The sequence below is a fragment of the Eubalaena glacialis genome, chromosome 5, assembly GCF_028564815.1.
Source record: "Eubalaena glacialis isolate mEubGla1 chromosome 5, mEubGla1.1.hap2.+ XY, whole genome shotgun sequence".
Lineage (NCBI taxonomy): Eukaryota > Metazoa > Chordata > Mammalia > Artiodactyla > Balaenidae > Eubalaena > Eubalaena glacialis.
In genome coordinates, this window is record NC_083720.1 from 329,991 (window position 1) to 347,587 (window position 17,597).

The window sequence follows — 17,597 nt, forward strand, 5'->3', positions numbered from 1 at the left end:
GACCACCAGGCGCCCACACGAGTGTCTGCGATGAGAAAGACCAAGCACAGCATGTGCTGGGAAGCCGGGGAGGACCCAGGACCCTCGCCCGCGGCCGGCAGGACGGCGGGGGTGTAGCCGCTTGGGACAACAGTTTGACGGTTTCCTATAATTAAACGTGCACCTCTACCGCAATCCCACTCCTCGGCATCTACCCAGAGACATGGAGACGCAGTGGGAACGGCCTGTGCAGCCCAATCTGTAAGAGCCCAAAAGAGAGGCCCCTCAACGCCCGTCAGGAGGTGAATGAACACACGAAGGCTGGTCCGTCCACCCAAGGGCACTGATGCTCTCGGCAGCGTGGAGGAATCTCAAAACCTTTACGCTGAGTGAAAAGAGCCAGGCACAAATTCTATGATTTCACTTAATGTAAACAGAAGTGCAAATCAGTGTATGGTGACCGCAAACACGTCAGGGTTGCCTGGGGCCCAGGGCAGGTGGGGGGCTGCGGGTTGCCAAGGGGCCGTGCAACAGTCAGAACCCAGGGAAACGCACTTTACCCAGCCAGTGCTCAGCCGGCGTCAATCACATCACAGCCAAACTGATCTAAAACCCTAACAAACGAGCAATGAGAGATGTTATACAGGCCATCTTCCCCAGTCATCACCTGGTCAAATCACAAATAATGAAAAGACGACCAAACCCATAACTTTACAAGTTTGACTTTTAGAAACATGTCCCTAATTAATCCTTAAGTTGAAGGGGAAATAAAAACTGAAATTGTAAAAACTCTAGAAAGCAAAGAAAAATAAGCACTTTCTGTCTAAACTTAGGATCCATGGCTAAAACTGTTTTTGGAGGAAAAATTATAGCCTTTAATTTTAAAGAAGAAAAAGAGAAAGTTTAGGAACTTCATTGTTACCTTTAAAAAATTGTTTTGGAGGGTCTACTGAATTTCATAAGGAGAAAAATTAAGGGGTATTATACTATAAAAGGAGATATCAAATTCTCTCTCTCTCCGCACCCACCTCTTTTGCCGGTGACATGATCATATACCTAAAAAACTCATGACACTCCAGTGAAAACCAACCAGAACCAATGATGGAATGTGGCAGAATGACTAAGTGCAATATTTATAGATAAATGTTTATTTTTAAAATTTGCCTCATACTATCAATAACAAGCTAGAAACATAAATGGAAACAATGGTCCATTTACAATGATTATAAATGTAGAAAATAGGAATATGTTTAACAAAGAGACCTATGGCACGTGCATGTAGAAAATATCACCTCCTTAAATGTGATGGCTTTGCACAGACTCCTGAGGTTCCTGACGGGCTGGCTCAGTGTCATGAAGACGCCAGTTCCTCCAAAGTTAATACATGATTGTACGCAACCGGGGTTACGCTTCCAACGGAAACTCCCACAATTCTTTCTTTTTTCTTTTTTGGGGGTTTAGATAAAGTTAGGGTTCACGTGGCAGAATAAATGTCACAGGAGATCTGATCCAGGTGCCTTACGGATGGGAAATGGTATCCCTGCTGTGGGTCCCGGAAACACCTGGAGAGTAACAGTGAGAAGGTCATTGACTGGAGATGTTTTTTTTTTTTTTTAATTTAAAAAAAAATTTATTTTATTTATTCATTTTTAGCTGCGTTGGGTCTTCTTTGCTGCGTGCGGGGTTTCTCTAGTTGCAGCAAGCGGGGGCTATTCTTTGTGGCGGTGCGCGGGCTTCTCTTTGCAGTGGCTTCTCTTGTTGCGGAGCACGGGCTCTAGGTGCACGGGCTTCAGTAGTTGTGGCGCGCAGGCTGTAGAGCACAGGCTCAGTAGTTGTGGTGCACGGGCTTAGCTGCTCCGCGGCATGTGGGATCTTCCCAGACCAGGGCTCGAACCCGTGTCCCCTGCACTGGCAGGTGGATTCTTAACCACTGCGCCACCGGGGAAGCCCTGGAGATGTTTTAAATGCGACCATGTCTATTGCTGGGGAGCCCAGGAAGGTGCCCCCCCAGTCTGGGCGGAGGTGTGCTCTCAGTGGGTTGGGCCGCAATCACACTCAAGCGTGTTCAGAATCCACTCACCCATCCACCCCGCCGGCCCCTCCCTACGTCCATCCCAATAAACTACACCCGTCCCTGGAGGAGCCCCTGCTGAGGCCGCTGACTTGGCCTGTTTGTTTCGGTTGCGGCCCCTGCAAATGGCTGGAGACGAGCTGACCTCTAGGGCACAGGGCCATGCGGCCACGATGCCCCATGTCAGGGAGTCCCAGGCGGCCGCGTGCAGGAGGCTCCACCATACGCTACGAGGGCCAAGTGCAGACAAGGAGAAAAAAAACGCTGTGTACGTTTTTATGATTATCTAAAGACAGAAAACAGATTGGCAGGTTACAAACCAGGTTCATGCCAAACCTAGATCCTAAAAACAAAGCCTGTGTTTTTTTCAGACTCATGGAATGGTCACAAAGAGCAATGAAACGTCCGTCCACACCACGAAGAGGTTCACCTCACAGTCATTATGATGGCCACTATTTACAACACAAACAAACCAAACCCAACCCAGGGAACAAGTGTCGGCCAGGATGTGGAGAAACCAGAGGCCTGTGCCCTGCTGGTGGGAACTTAAGATGGTGCCGCTGCGTGGAAAGCAGTACGGAGGGTCCTCAAAACATTAAATCTAGAATTACCATAGGATCCAGCAAATCCACTTTTGGGTATAAACTCAAAAGAACTGAAAGCAGGAACATTGAGAGAACTGAAAGTAGATGTACGTACCCCGTGCTCACAGCAGGAGCATCACAGTAGCCCAAAGGTGGAAACAACCCAAACGCCCACCGACAGATGACGATAAACAAAATGCGGTCCGTCCATACAATGGAATACTATGCAGCCTTTAAAAGGAATGCAATTCTGACACATGCTACAATGCAGGTGAACTTTAAAAATATCATGCTAAATGAAACAAGCCAGATACAAAAGAACAAATACTGTACGATTCCACTTACACTAGGTCCTGAAAGTAGGCAAAATCAAAGAGACAGAAAGTAGATGGTGGGAGCCAGGGGTGGGGGAGTCAGTGCTTCATGGGGACAGAGTCTCAGTTTGGGAAGATTGAAAAGTTCTGGAAACAGATGTTGATGGCTGCACAGCAACGTGAATGTACTTAATGCCACTGAACTGTACACTTAAGAATAGTTAAGGGACCTCCCTGGTGGCGCAGTGGTTAAGAATCCGCCTGCCAGTGCAGAGGACACGGGTTCGAGCCCTGGTCCAGGAAGATCCCACATGCCGCGGAGCAACGAAGCCCGTGCGCCACAACTACTGAGCCTGCACTCTAGAGCCCGCATGCCACAACTACTGAGCCCGGGCGCCACAATGACTGATGCCTGTGCTCCGCAACAAGAGAAGCCACCGCAATGAGAAGCCCGTGCACCGCAGCAAAGAGTAGCCCCCACTCGCCGCAACTAGAGAAAGCCCATGCAGCAATGAAGACCCAATGCAGCCCCACTCCCCAAAAAATAGTTAAAACGGCAAGTTTTATGTCATGTACGTTTTATCACAATAAGAAAAGAGAAAATTTAAATCGATTTATAATCCCATGTCTCACAAAAAAATGTCAGGCTGCAGAGACAACCTCAACATGTTTTCAAAGTAGGAATGAGACCGAGTGTCTGATGGTGTCAGGAAAGCAGACAGCACGACAAACAGGGAAACTGGGAACAAGAGCCCTCCTCCCAACCCACAGACGTGAAGTTTCTCTTATGCGTTAGAAAACACGGGTGAAACTACAGTCACTGCCATTTCTGGGAGCTTGAGTACGATGCGATGCAAGATCTAGTGAGATCTTCGGGGCAGCCAGCCCGCAAACCCCTGGGGCCGCAGGGCCTCACACCTGGGCTCCGGCCTGGGGGCGGTGGGCGGGGCGAGGGCGAGCTCAGCCACCAGCAAGGGCACCGCCCTAAAGAGGCGGAGCTTCAAACGCCGCGGACGTGGACAGACGGGCCGCTCGGGTCGAGGGGACGGGAAAAGGGCACAAAGATACGCGAATTCAGGAAAAAATGCGGGAGAATCAGCTGCATTAGACATTAGACGTTAGAGTGATCAGATAACACCTTTACACTCTATCCATACACTTGAAAACCTGCGTGAAGTAGATTTTCTAAAAAATGTTGTCAAAAACTCAGAACTGTGTCTACGAATTCACAGATGCATTCTTTCAAGCAGTCAAGAAACAGATAATTCCTACCATGTTTAGAATGTTCTTGGAAGGGAGGAAAAGAAGGAAATCCTGCTGGCTATTTCTGTGAAATCAGCACAAGAACGATGCCAGAACTCGGCTGGGGTGGGCCAGGCTCCCGCGGAAACAGCAGTGCCAAATGCTAAGCCAGAGATGGGACTGAAGGTTGGCATTTCTTACAGAATTCTACAGAAAAGGTTCATTTTAGGGAGGCAAAGGTGGCCCGATCAGAAAGCAGTTATGTGCCGACGCTGTCGGGCCCCCAGCCCCCCTGGTGCGGCAGGGGCCGTGCGCCTGTTCCCAGCCCCCGCCCGGGGTCCCGGCACGGCCTCTCCCTTCCTCTCCGGTGGAGGTTGCTGAGCTGACGGGCCGCCCCGCAGGCACGAGGGCGGGGGCTGAAGCTCTCGTTGTCCCCGGCCTACCTGGAACCCGCCTCAGGCGCCGTGGTCCACACACTTGACCATCCCAACGGCAGGCGTCCTCGGTAACACAACCCATCTTAAAGCAGCTTAATGGAGGCGTAGCGGCCATACTATAAATCACGCAATTAGACAAACACGTACATCCATGGAGCCATCACCACAGTCAGGATACTGGACACGTCCGTCCTCCCGAAGTTCCTGGTGGCCCCGTGTAATTCCTCCCACCAAACCACGTGCAGAAGACCTCTGGTCCCCTTTCTGTGCCTGCAGGTCACTCCCCAGAATCTTACATAAACACAGTCACAGCACAGGCGGCCAGCGTGGGAAGCGGCCGGCTGCCCCCCGGGGTGAGGCTTTGCTGAGTGCCCACCGCTCCTTCCCCTGTAGGGCTGCGAGGGTGAGCACCGAGGGTGTGTCCAGTCACCGGTAACGGACACTGGGGTGCTTCCAGTTTGGTCTTTGTGGATAAAGCCGCACGGACAAGTCTTTGTGTGCGTGCCTGCTTCATTTGTCGTGGGGAGATACCCACGAGTGGACACGGAGTCGTATGGCAAACTGAGGTTCCACTTTTCAGGAACCGCCACACTGTTTTCCGGAGTAGTTGTACCATTTTAAACTCCCACCAGCGTGTGTACGGGGGCTCCCATTTCCCCGCGTTCCCGCCAACACGTGCGCCTAACTGTCCCTGAAGTTCTAACCACTGTGGTGGGTGTGAAGCAGCCGCCGCATTTCTCTCCTGAACAGGGATGTGAAGCATCTTTTATGTGCTTAGTAGCTATTTTTATATCTTTTTTGATGGAATCCCTATTCAAATCGTCTTTCAAAAATGCACTTTTTATTTTGGAACAATCTTAGATTTACAGAAAAATTATGAAGAAAGGCAGTACAGAGTTCCCACGTGCCCCGCAAACACATAACATTATAGTGCAACTGTCACAATCGAGGAGCCCACGTCAATAACGTTATTATTAACTGATTTCCATAGTGTCTGCCTGAGGTTCCCTCTCTGTTCTGGGATCCCGTCCAGAGACCATATACGTCAGTCATCACATCTCCTTAGGCACCTCTGGGCTGCGACAATTTCTCAAACTTTCCTTGTTTTTGATGACCTGGCCAGCTTTGAGGAGTGCTTTTCGGGAATTTTGTATGTCTCTCAATTAGGATTTGTCTGATGTTTTTCTCTTGATTAGACTGGGTGATGGGTTTGGGGAGGAGGACCCCAGAGGATGCAGTGCCCTTCTCATCCCCTCCTATCCCATCTAGGTCATACTCTCGTTGTGACCTGCCACCTCAATCTCCCAATTTGAGCTGAGGGCTATGGTCCACCTCCTTGAGCTTCTACCCATTTCTTTCTTTTTTTTTTAAAGTCATGTGCATGATATATATATATATATATATTTAATAGATTTATTTTATTTATTTATTTATTTTTGGCTGTGTTGGGTCTTCGTTGCTGCGCGTGGGCTTCCTCTAGTTGCGGCGAGCGGGGGCTACTCTTCGTTGTGGTGCATGGGCTTCTCATTGTGGTGGCTTCTCTTGTTGCGGAGCACGGGCTCTAGGCGCGCAGGCTTCAGTAGTTGTGGCATGCGGGCTTCAGTAGTTGTGGCTCGAGGGCTCTAGAGCACAGGCTCAGTAGTTGTGGCGCACGGGCTTAGCTGCTCCGCGGCATGTGGGATCTTCCCAGACCAGGGCTCGAACCCGTGTCCCCTGCATTGGCAGGCGGATTCTTAACCACTGCACCACTAGGGAGGCCCCTTCTGCCCATTTCTTGATTGGGTTGTTGATCTTATTATTGAATGGTAATTGTTCTTTATATATTCTGGATACAAGTCCAATTTTATTAATCTTCTTAACTAACTTTTTTCATCCCCACCCCCCATTGCATTAATTTCTATTTTGATCTTTATTTCCTTTCTTCTACTTATTTTGGGTTTCATTTGATTTTCTTTTCCTAGTTTCAGATGTTAGAAGTTGAAGTTAAGGGACTTTCCTGGTGGTCCAGTGGTTGGGACTCTGCACTCCCAGTGCAGGGGGCCTGGGTTCAATCCTTGCTTGGGGAACTAGATCCCACATGCCACAACTAAGACCCGACGCAGCCAAATAAAATATAAATAAATAAATATTTTTTAAAAAAGAAGTTGAAGTTAATCATTTGAGACTTTTCTTCAGTTCTACTGAGGTGTTTAGTGATATAAATTTCCCTCTAAACATGACTTTCCTGAATCCCACAAATAACCTTTTTTTAATTTCCATTCAGTTTACAATAATTTCTAATTTCCCTCTTGATCCCTTCTTGGCCCCATGGGTTGTTTAGAAGTGTGTTGTTCAGTTTCCAAGTATCTGGGGGTAGTTCCCAGGTATCTCTCTGTTACGTATTTCTTGTTTCATCCCAGTGTGGACAGAGAACACATTCTGAATGACTGGAATCTTTTACGTTTATTGAGACTGGTTTTGTGGCCAAGAATAAGGTCCATCTTGGTAAACGCTCTGTGAGCTGTCATCTGAAGTGTCTGTAGAATCAGTCGGCCAGGTCGGTTGGCAGTTTGCTCAGGTCTGTGCGCCCTTCTGAGCGTCGCCACCCGAACCTGCAGGCTGTCTGTTTCTCTTCTAAGTTCTACCGGTTTTTGCTCACGTCTTGAAGCTCAGTTATTACTTGTAGAAATGGTCGGGACTGTGGTGTCCTCTTGATTAACTGGCTCCTTTCTCACTAGGACAGGGCCGTCTTCACCCTTGGTCACAATCTTTGCTCTGAAATCTACTCTGTCTGACATTGATGTGGCCCCTCCAGGCTTCTTTTGATTAATATTAACAAGGCTTCTCTTTTTCCATCTTTTTACTTTTCCCTTATTTGTGTCTTTATATTTCACGTGGGTTTCTTATAGGCCTCATAAAGTTGGGTCTTGATTTTCTACCCAATCCAACATCTCCGCCTTTTACGAGAATGCTCCCAAGAGGAAGAGCAGAAAAAGCCACAGATCACCAGGCATCCCTGAGAATAAGAAGAAGGGACAACCTCGGTTGTGGGGAAAATTATCCTCAGACTAAACATGTCTCTGATCCCACCTAACAAAGCTTAAAAACAAGACAGGAAAGAATCAAGCTGTCTCTAAACAACCTGATCACGTACTGAACAAAGCGCGTGTATTTAGGAAAACAAAAATATCCAGCAGTGACAGGGTGAACCAAGTCACAATGTGCGGCATCCCGTGAAAATCTTCCAGGCATGCAAAGAAGTGGGAAAACACAAACCATAACGAGGAAGCACTGACAGAGCTGACTGTATAAATACGTATGGTGAAAATCATAGAGTTAAACGGCAAATGACAAACATGGAATGGTAAATAACAGAAAATTCACCTAAAATGTATAAATCATAAATAATGGCAAATACTGGGTATTCAAAAATTTTGCTGAGTGAATGAAAGATGTTAAATCACACTGTTATCCCCAAAATGTAATTAAAAATGAGATCAAGTTTATCCATCCAATCAGCAGTAGTTTGACAAAACCCCATGTTGGGGAGCATGTGTGTGATCTGCATGATGGAGCCTGGCCGTGGCATATTTTAGCGAGATCTACTTAGAGGGCAGTTTGGAAACGTGTGGCAGAAGATTAGCCGTGCACATCCTTCTGCCGTATTGTATTCATGTCAACAAAGATATCGCGTGCTATTGGTACCATGTATAAAATAGAGAACTAATGAGGACCTGCTGTAGAGCTCAGGGAACCCTCCTCAGTGCTCTGTGGTGACCTAAATGGGAAGGAAATCCAAAAAAGAGGGGATAAGGACTTCCCTGCTGGAGCAGTGACTAAGAATCCGCCTGCCAATGCAGGGGACACGGGTTCGATCCCTGGTCCGAGAAGATCCCACATGCCGTGGAGCTACTAAGCCCGTGCGCCACAACTACTGAAGCCCGCGTGCCACAACTACTGAAGCCCGCGTGCCACAACTACTGAAGCCCGCGTGCCTAGAGCCTGTGCTCCACAACAAGAGAAGCCACTGCAACGAGAAGCCCACGCACCGCAAGGAAGAGTAGCCCCCGCTTGCCACAACTAGAGAAAGCCCGCGCGCAGCAACAAAGCCCCAACACAGCCAAAAATAAAGAAATAAAATAAAGAAATTTTTTTAAAAAGAGGGGCTATATGTATACGTATGGCTGATTCACTTTGCTGTACAGCAGAAACTAATACAACATTGTAAAGCAACTACACTCCAATAAAAATTAATTTAAAAAACCAAAACACAAGGATATCGTGGTTTCCTGAAGGCCACCCTCTGCAGCCACAGCACTGCCACCTGAACACAAGAAGCCACCTGAAAGACAAAGCTCCTGCTTGACTCTCTCCCACGCGGCACCTCTTGAGGCCTCACGTTTAGTGTTTGTTTACCTGGGTTTTGTTTATCTGTTTCTGACACTAGAATGTATGCTTCATCAGATAGAGACCCTCTGTCTGTGTGTCTGGCTTATGGTTAAGAACTCAATAAATATATATAGACTGACAGGATGTAAGTGCAGGAATGCCCACTGCAACATTGTTTATAAGTGCAAAGAGGCTGGACGTGTGATGCACAACATTAGGTACTGGCTAAGTCAATGGTAGTGAATTCATTCAAGTGCAATGACAGGCGTCTTAATACCAGACGTCCCAATGCCAGGCGTCCCAATACCAGGCGTTCCAATGGCAGGCATCCTAACATCAGGCATCCTAATGCCAGGCATCCTAATACCAGACATCCTAATGCCAGGCATCCTAATACCAGACATCCTAATGCCAGGCATCCCAACACTAGATGCTGTAATACTACTTATCCTAATACCAAGCATCCTAACCAGGTGTCCTAATACCAGGCATCCTAATACCAGATGCCGTAATACTACTTGCCCTAATATCGCCGTACCTCGTTTTACTGTGATTTGCTTTATTGTGCTTTGCAGATACTGTGTTTTTCACAAATTGAAGGTCTGTGGCAGCCCCGCATCAAGCAAGACTACTGGCACCATGTTTTCAATAGCATTTACTCACTTCATGTCTCTTGTCACATTTTGGTAATTCTCACAATGTTTCAGACCCTCTACCAGCAAAAAAGATGATGACTCACTGAAGGCTCGGAAGATGGTTAGCATTTCTTAGCAGAAAAATTTTTCAATCAAGATGTGTACACTGGGCTTCCCTGGTGGCGCAGCGGTTGAGAATCTGCCTGCCAATGCAGGGGACACGGGTTCGAGCCCTGGTCTGGGAGGATCCCACATGCCGCGGAGCAAATAGGCCCGTGAGCCACAACTGCTGAGCCTGCGCGCCTGGAGCCTGTGCTCCGCAACAAGAGAGGCCGCGATAGTGAGAGGCCCGCGCACCGCGATGAAGAGTGGCCCCCGCTTGCCGCAACTAGAGAAAGCCCTCGCACAGAAACGAAGACCCAACACAGCCATAAATAAAGAAAGAGATAAAGAAAAAGAAAGAAATAGACCCCAGAAAGTTTTAAAAGAAAAAGATACGTACACTGTTTTTTTAGACATAATGCTATTGCACACTTAACAGACTACACTGTAGTGTAAACACATCTTTTATTTGTACTGGGAGACCAAAAAATTCACACAACTCACTTTATTGCGATATTCTTTATTGCGGTGGTCTGCAACCAAACCCGCAATATCTCTGAGGTCTGCCTGCACTGGTCTTCCCGACACCCGGCGGGCTCACTCCAGCTAACCCTGTGCTCCATGTCCTAATTCCAGGAGGTCTAACAACTGACGGTACCGTGTTCTAGTTAAACATGCTGGATCGAACGCACGTGCTTATCTACACTGCTTTCCACAACCCCACTAAAACTGGAGCAAGGAAATGTAAAAGTATAATTCCACAAGGACAAACAGAACAGGAGAGGAGAGAACAAGGTAGCTGAGGTATCCAATTTGGGGAAATGGAGAGCAGACGTGCAGGCGGCACCCAAGCAAGAACAGGGGAAGAGGCCAAGCTGATGTGCTGGCAGAACCCAGGACGACTCTGGGATCAGAGGCGCTAGGCCCTGGGGGAGGTGGGGCGCGAGGGAGGGGCTGAGGTCCGCATGAGGGGCACCTGCGCTCCACGCCCTGCGGACCAACCACCCAAGCGGCAAGGGGGAATCAAAAACCCGTTTCGCTGGAGAAACTGAACCAGAGGGCCTCCAGGGTCAGACCAGTCTCAGGCACTGTGGGGGCAGAGGTGACGCATCCACCTGCAGACAGGGGTCAAGGGGATATTTGTTTCCCGAACTTGGGGACCTCACCAAGCCCCCACCCACTGCCCTGCTCACGGAACCCGCCATCCAGCCACGCAGAATCTGCTTCTGGAGAAATGCAGCCACGCCCCCCAACAAGACCGAAAGATGCTATCACCTGGGGCTCTCCAAACGTAAAAGCCAGCTTCCCACATGTTCCTCCCACAGGTAAGCCAGAAGTCCCCCACAGCACGCAGGACCTCAGCCAGGCTTTCAGAACTCACCCAGAGAGCCCCCAGCATGAAGATGGCACCCAGACAGGCAAGGGTGCTCAGAGGAGACAGGACAAGGGCCAGGGGAACTCTTGAAAGGGAGGGAGTTCAGAAGGCATGGAAGAGATTTTGGAAGTTGAAAATATAAATGCAGAAATGAAAAATTCAGCTGAAGAGTTAGAAAACGAAAGTAAGGAAATATCCCAGAAAGTAGAACAAAAGATAAGGAGATGAACAACGGGAAAGAAGACACAAGGAAACAGAGAATCAGAGCAGAGTGGCCCGGAGCTGAGAGGGGCCGGTGAGGGACCAGCAAGGAGGCAGCCAGAGCCCTGTCCCCGGGCTGAGTAAGTGCGCCCGAGGGGGATGAAAGAAGACCCACAGCAAGGTCCTGAGAGCTTGAAATTTCAAAATGCCAAGTCAAGGAGGAAACTGTAAAAGCCTCCAGAGAGAAAAGCAAAGTGGTCATGTAAAAAGCACTGGAAGTGAGAACAACATGTGACTTCACAGCAACTTTAGAACCTGCAAGACAACTGAAAAAAGGCTTCAAAAGCCAAGGAGGAAATGCTCTAAAATCGACAACTTTATACCCAGCCCAACTGGCAGTTATGCCCCAAGGCAGAATAGACGCCATGGCCCTCCCGCGCGCCCTCTGTTGGAAAGTTCCCGAAGGCCCGTCAGGAGAGGAGCAAGGAGAGGGGCCTCGTCCATGAGGCGGGGACAGCGCACGTGCCGATGGGGCGGAATGTGCCCGAGTCCCGGGCAGCAGCTCCAGCAGTTTGTCTGGGACCTTCAACCACGTGGGAATATCGTGAGGGGGTGGGGCTGCTGGAGCACGGGAAGAGTTAGCGAGAACACAGAAAATCAGACAAACAGGAAACGAGATACGTGTTAACTCAGGGCAAACCACAGGTTCAGGAGGAAAGAGTGTCGTCAAGGCGCCTGTTGCCGAGGGGACATGGGGGGAGGGGAAGGAGGTCTCTCCCAGCTCAGGGCCCCCACCCATTCCAGGAAACTAGCAGAATGTCTGAGATGATCCACGAGCGCATTACTGAGGAACAGTGGGCACGCGTCCACAAGGACCGCTCCTTGCTGGCACTTTCCGTTCCAATGGGCTCCTTGGGTCTGGATTCGAATTATACCTGCAGCCCCGCCTCTGCCAGGAGGATGGGAGGAAGGTGGGCAAATATGTACAAACCGTTCCTGGAACTTGGAGTTAAGTCTGTACTGATTCTGTAGCTAATCACCCAAAGGGCGAGTTTCGTCTAAACCTGTCTACACAACAGACGGAAACTTCCCTGAAACACACACTGCTCAAAGAGCTGCTGTCGGGAAACAACGCTGTCCAGCGTTTTCTGTCTAAAGCTGTTTTAAACCACAGTCACCGTGGCAGGCTGATCCTTCTCCCCCAGCTTTGGAATAGCCAGCTGACCCCCGAACTAGTTCTAATAAATGGACAGCATAAAGAACTTTGCAGAGTCTTTTAAAATTAGAAATAGATCTGAAGGCATTTCTCCTGGAAAAAAATAATATTATTTCAAATAAGTAATGAGTGATTCTAGCAGATGACTTTGAAAGCAATGCGGTGTCTCAATTTTCCATATCACTTCTTTATGCTTTTCTGTATTATTTCAATTCCCTACAATGAACATTTGTTTCATGGTAGGAAAAAAACCCACTTTCATGTTAAAAAAGAAATGTGGATAAATACCTCAACAAATTGAATGCAAAGATTAAAATACGTTTATGTATTAAGAAAACATCGGCTGTAATACCAATCCTCCAGATCGAAATCACAAAGAACAGAGGTGGGTGTGGGTGAAGGCCGGACAGAGGGGCTCACAGAACTGCTGCAAGGACTTGGCAAGAGCTTGAAACACACAGCGTCGCTCCTGACAGCAACAATTAGAGCTTGAATAATATTTTCAAAGGGCGTGCGGGTTCCAAAACACTGAAGAAGGTTTTTAAAAAGAAAATTTAGTCCATGTATTAAGATTAAATAAGTGAAATAGCAAGGAAGCATTTTAAAAAGGTGAAAGTTAAGGTGACACAAGTTAGATCAGACGTTAATTGTGATGACACACATTCAACAGTTAATGTTCTTGCAAAGCGAAACATAAAGCGACGCCCCTCAAAGACGCCCACCCCGCTGCCCTGTGGAGGGTGCTTGGCCTGAGGGGCCTGTGGCCGGGGTCCGCGGGCACCGCCTGCCTGGCCTGCGTCAGAGTCTCCTCGACACCCCGGGCCAAGGAGTAGACCAGCGTCCAAGGAGCAGCCAAACCTGTCTCGCCACCGTCCACTGTCCATCATCCACCGCCCCGGGGCCCGGCTTCCGAACGCCTGCCCAGCCGCACTCCCACCCGCTGGCCAAGCTCCAAAGGAACCGGAGGAGGGCGAGTGGGCTTTCTGCCTCATCCTAGCCGGCAGACAGAGCCCACCCCCTCCTGAGTGTCTCTGCCCAGCCCTCGGGGATGGGAGGCACAAGGCATGGGCCCTGTCTCACCCTGCTGACCACCATGCTCTGGCCCCAGGCCTGGCGGCCTCGCCTCCTGAAGCTGGCCAAGGGGCACGGCCGGGGGGCTGGCCGGCTGGCTGGTCACGTGGAAGGTCCCCGCTCTAGTCTTGACTAAATCAGACCCCGGCCTGCACTGCCCTCATCTTCTGTGATGCTCCTCCTGCCTCTGTGGCCTTGAAAACCTCTCTTGCTGGTCTGGGGCACCGGTCAGATGTTCCATACCCGTCGGGGAGAGGCCCCAGGCCACCGCTGTCCCTGCCTGCTAAGCCAGGTGCCAGGTGGCGCGTCTGGTCTTGGCTTCAGGAGGGGACACATGGAGACAGAGGCGAGATGAAAATGCCGATTAGCGAGTCCAAACAGAACCAGGATCTGAGACAGATGGCGCGGCCGCCGGCTTCCTCGCGCCTGGACCCCAGCTCCCCTGCGCTCACCCGCTGCCCAGCCTGCCAGGGGAGGGGCACAGGGCCAGGGGGAGGGGCCCGGGCCCTGAGGCCACCTGAGGCGGGAGCAGAGGCTCGCGAGCTTCTGCCCCCCAGCAGCCCCTCCTAGCCACCTCCACGCAGGCCCGGTGCCAGGTGCACAGACCCCCTTGTCCACAGCCCGATGCACAGCTGGGGTGGGACGGCGAGGCACGGGGGCACCGGGGTGTTACCGTGTGGGGACTCAGGGACCCGGCCGTGTCTGCTCCTGCGCAGGGCGGGCTCCGCCAGCAGGGTGTTGGCAGACAGCAGCCCGTGGACAAGGCGCAGAGCAGACCCATTTCCAGAGGCTTCCTTCTGAAGGACGCTAAGAGCAAGATGGTCCTCGGCCCCAAGGACCCTCCAGGGCCTGAGGCTGGCAGTCTGCTGGGACTCCGCCCTCACCTTCTGTTAAACTGTTTCTATTCTCCTTGCTTCCTCCTCCTGCCCGCAGCCCTTGCACTTCTTCCTCTCCCAAGAGGCCCTCCACCTGTGGCCTTCCCGCCAGTTCTTGGGCCGCTGGGGGCCAGAGGGTGAAGGCAGAGGCCTGGGGCTGAGGCGGCCTGGGGTGCACGCGATGGACAGCACCCTCTTGGTGAAGCCCACCTCCCAGCCCAGGAAGCAAAGCTCAGCACGCGGTTCTGACGTTTCCACTCGGACAAGGCCACGGCTTTCCCAGGGAGATGTTAGGAGTAGCCATTAGCACCGAGATATGCAGACCCGGGGCTGCTCCAGCCAGCTGCCCGACCCCAGGAGTGCGCGACCTTCTGAGTCTCAGTCTGCACTGGCACCCAGCACCCAGCACTAGCACTCAGAATCCAACCCACAGCACCCTCATCACCCAACATGCAGCACCCTCAGAACTCAGCGCATAGTACCCAGCACCCAGCACTCAACACGCTGCACTCAGCACCCAGCACCCAGCATTCAGCACCCAGTACTAGCACTCAATCCAGCCCACAGCACCCTCAGAACTCAGCACAGAGCACCCAGCACTCAACACGCTGCACTCAGCACCCAGCACTAGCACCCAGAATCCAACCCTCAGCACCCTCAGCACACAACACACAGCACCCTCAGAACTCAGCACACAGCACTCAGCACCTGGCACTCAGTACCCAGTACCCTAAGCCTTCCACTGGCCCCCAAGGAGGGGCCTGGCCTCAGACACGACAGTTCATGGTCTAGTCCAGGGGACCAAAAGGGACCCATAGGGTGGGACGGGGGCTCTCCCCGACCCTGCCGGGCTGCCCCCCTAAGAAGCAGCCAGAGGTCCTGACTGATCCCTGCAGGGGTGAGAGAAGCCACATTCTACCCTGTCCAGGAGATGAGAACAGTGAGGGCAAAGCTGGAAGACAGTGATCTGTACAGAGCCCAAGCACAGGCAGGCCAGGAGGAGGCTCTGGAGGGACCCCAGCCAGAGTCCCCCACCCTCCCCGCAGGCAGGATCCGGGGGCTCTGAGCAGCCAACAGCCAACGGCAGGAGCCTCAGGAGGACCCCATTCTCCTCTCCTCTGCCACGTGGAGCAGGAGCCCCGAGGGGGGGCCGCCCTAGGGAGGGGCCGCTCGGAGCTGCCAGGAGCCCCCTCCCCTGATCTGCTTTGACCTGGGTTTGGGTTCACGAGGCCGAGGTCTCTGAAACTTTGTCAGCATTGGGATTTGCCTGGACTTGATGCTGGCTCTGAGGTTTTCATTCACTCCCTGCCTGCTCTGTAAAATGTCCCAGCATTAAATGCAGGGCGACCCGGAGCCAGCCTGGCAGCCTCCGATGTCAGCACAAGATCACTGCGAGCTTGTCACGCAGGAACTATTCACACAAGCGCTTTACTCCCAGCCAGAACTCCTCGTCAACCAAGGCAAAAAATAAAAGACGTTATGCGTTGAAGTGCATTATACGCAGTTTATTCCCTGGCTGGGGCTAAAGCATTTATAACTGAGTGGCGGCTGAATCACCAGGAGTGCCCTCTCCTGAGGGAAGGGCTGTCCAGGGCTTCGGGAGAAAAGGCAGTTTCTCCGAAGTGCCCTTTCAGCCTCTACGAGACAAGGGGTAAGAAGCGTCTTCACTGAGCCCCATGAAGTAAGCTAGCACTTTCTCGATCCAACATGGCATCTGGGAAGCCCATTCTGAATGAAAATTGGTATTTTATCTTCAAGTATTTGCCAGCCGCCTGTGGAGGAGAAGCCCGGCTCTCAAGGGTGAGCAGGGGAAGGAGGAGGCACCTCTGCCCTCTGAGAGCTCGTGGTCTGGGGCTCCTGCACCTGGAAATCAAGGTTTCCCAAGCTGATGCACGCTGTGCTGCCTTGTTTGGAGGGTGACGTGACTCCTTGGCCCTCACCTTCTTCCCAGACCTTCTTGCCCATGACACATAAATGGAAACCATCTACAAGATTCCATAGACACACTCGCCAAGCAGACAAAGGGATTGTCTCCTTCTTCCTCCCCTAAGTGTATACGTGACGCTGGAGCAGCAGCAGCCACTTTGTGACCGTGAGGAGCAAGCTGACTGCTCCACTAGGATGACAGGAGCACAACGAAAGCCAGAGCCAGGTCCCTGATGGCACCGCTGAGCAGCTGAGCCACTTCCTGACACCTCATCATGTGAAAAAAACAAACTTCGATTCAAAACACTCTCTGTCTGGTTCTCTGTAATCTGAGTCAAAAGCATTTTCCCCAGTGCAGAATTCTCGAGTTTCCCCTCCCAATCTGCTCCTTTCCCTGCAGCACAGCTCAGCTTGTGATGCTCATCCTACCAGATGCCAGAGAACTGGCCTCGCCTGGCCAGTGTCCCAGCAGAGCAGCCCTGGGCATGTGGGAGGCCCCTGATAAACAGAGTGAACCCTGAAACAGACAGACAGGGCAGGGGAGCCTCTGGGACCAGCCCAGGCCTCAGGACCTGGGTCTGGGACAGGATGGGGACGCCTGGCCTCGCCCTCGATGTAGAGTCCCATGGGTGGACACTGGGGGCCGGGACAGGACTGCCTCTGCGGCCCTGACCTGAGGTCCTAGGAGGCGAGGCAAGGGAGGGTCTGGGGAAGAGCCACGTCTGACCGGCAGAGACCTCAGGAGCCCCAGTTCTGGGCCCCCCAAGCAGCTGCAGACAGGCCTCAGCTGGGCGCTGTGGAGTTGGCAGCAGGGAAGGGGGGCTCCGGCTGCTGCACAGAAGAGGAAGGAGGCCCCCAACAGCCCAGGGGTGGGGGAGGTGCTGGCCCTGAGGGAGGGGCTCCCCTGCCCAGGGCTTCTGGCTCACAGAGGGGGCTCTCCCTCATGTGAGCCCCAAGGTGGGCGCTGCCCTCCCTTCTCCTGGATCTGGTCCCTGTGGCCCCTAGACATCTGGGAACTGATCCCCACGAGACCCCCGAGGTGTCCCGGCCGAGAGCGCATAGCCCACCACCAGCAAGGTGTGGAGGCCCCCGGCCCAGGCTCTCCCTGGGGGGTGTCAGTAGAGCACTTTCCCTCCCTCCGTGCAGGTCTGGGTGATAGAGCCCCTGCTGCCCACACACGCGCAGACGTGCTGGCCTCAGG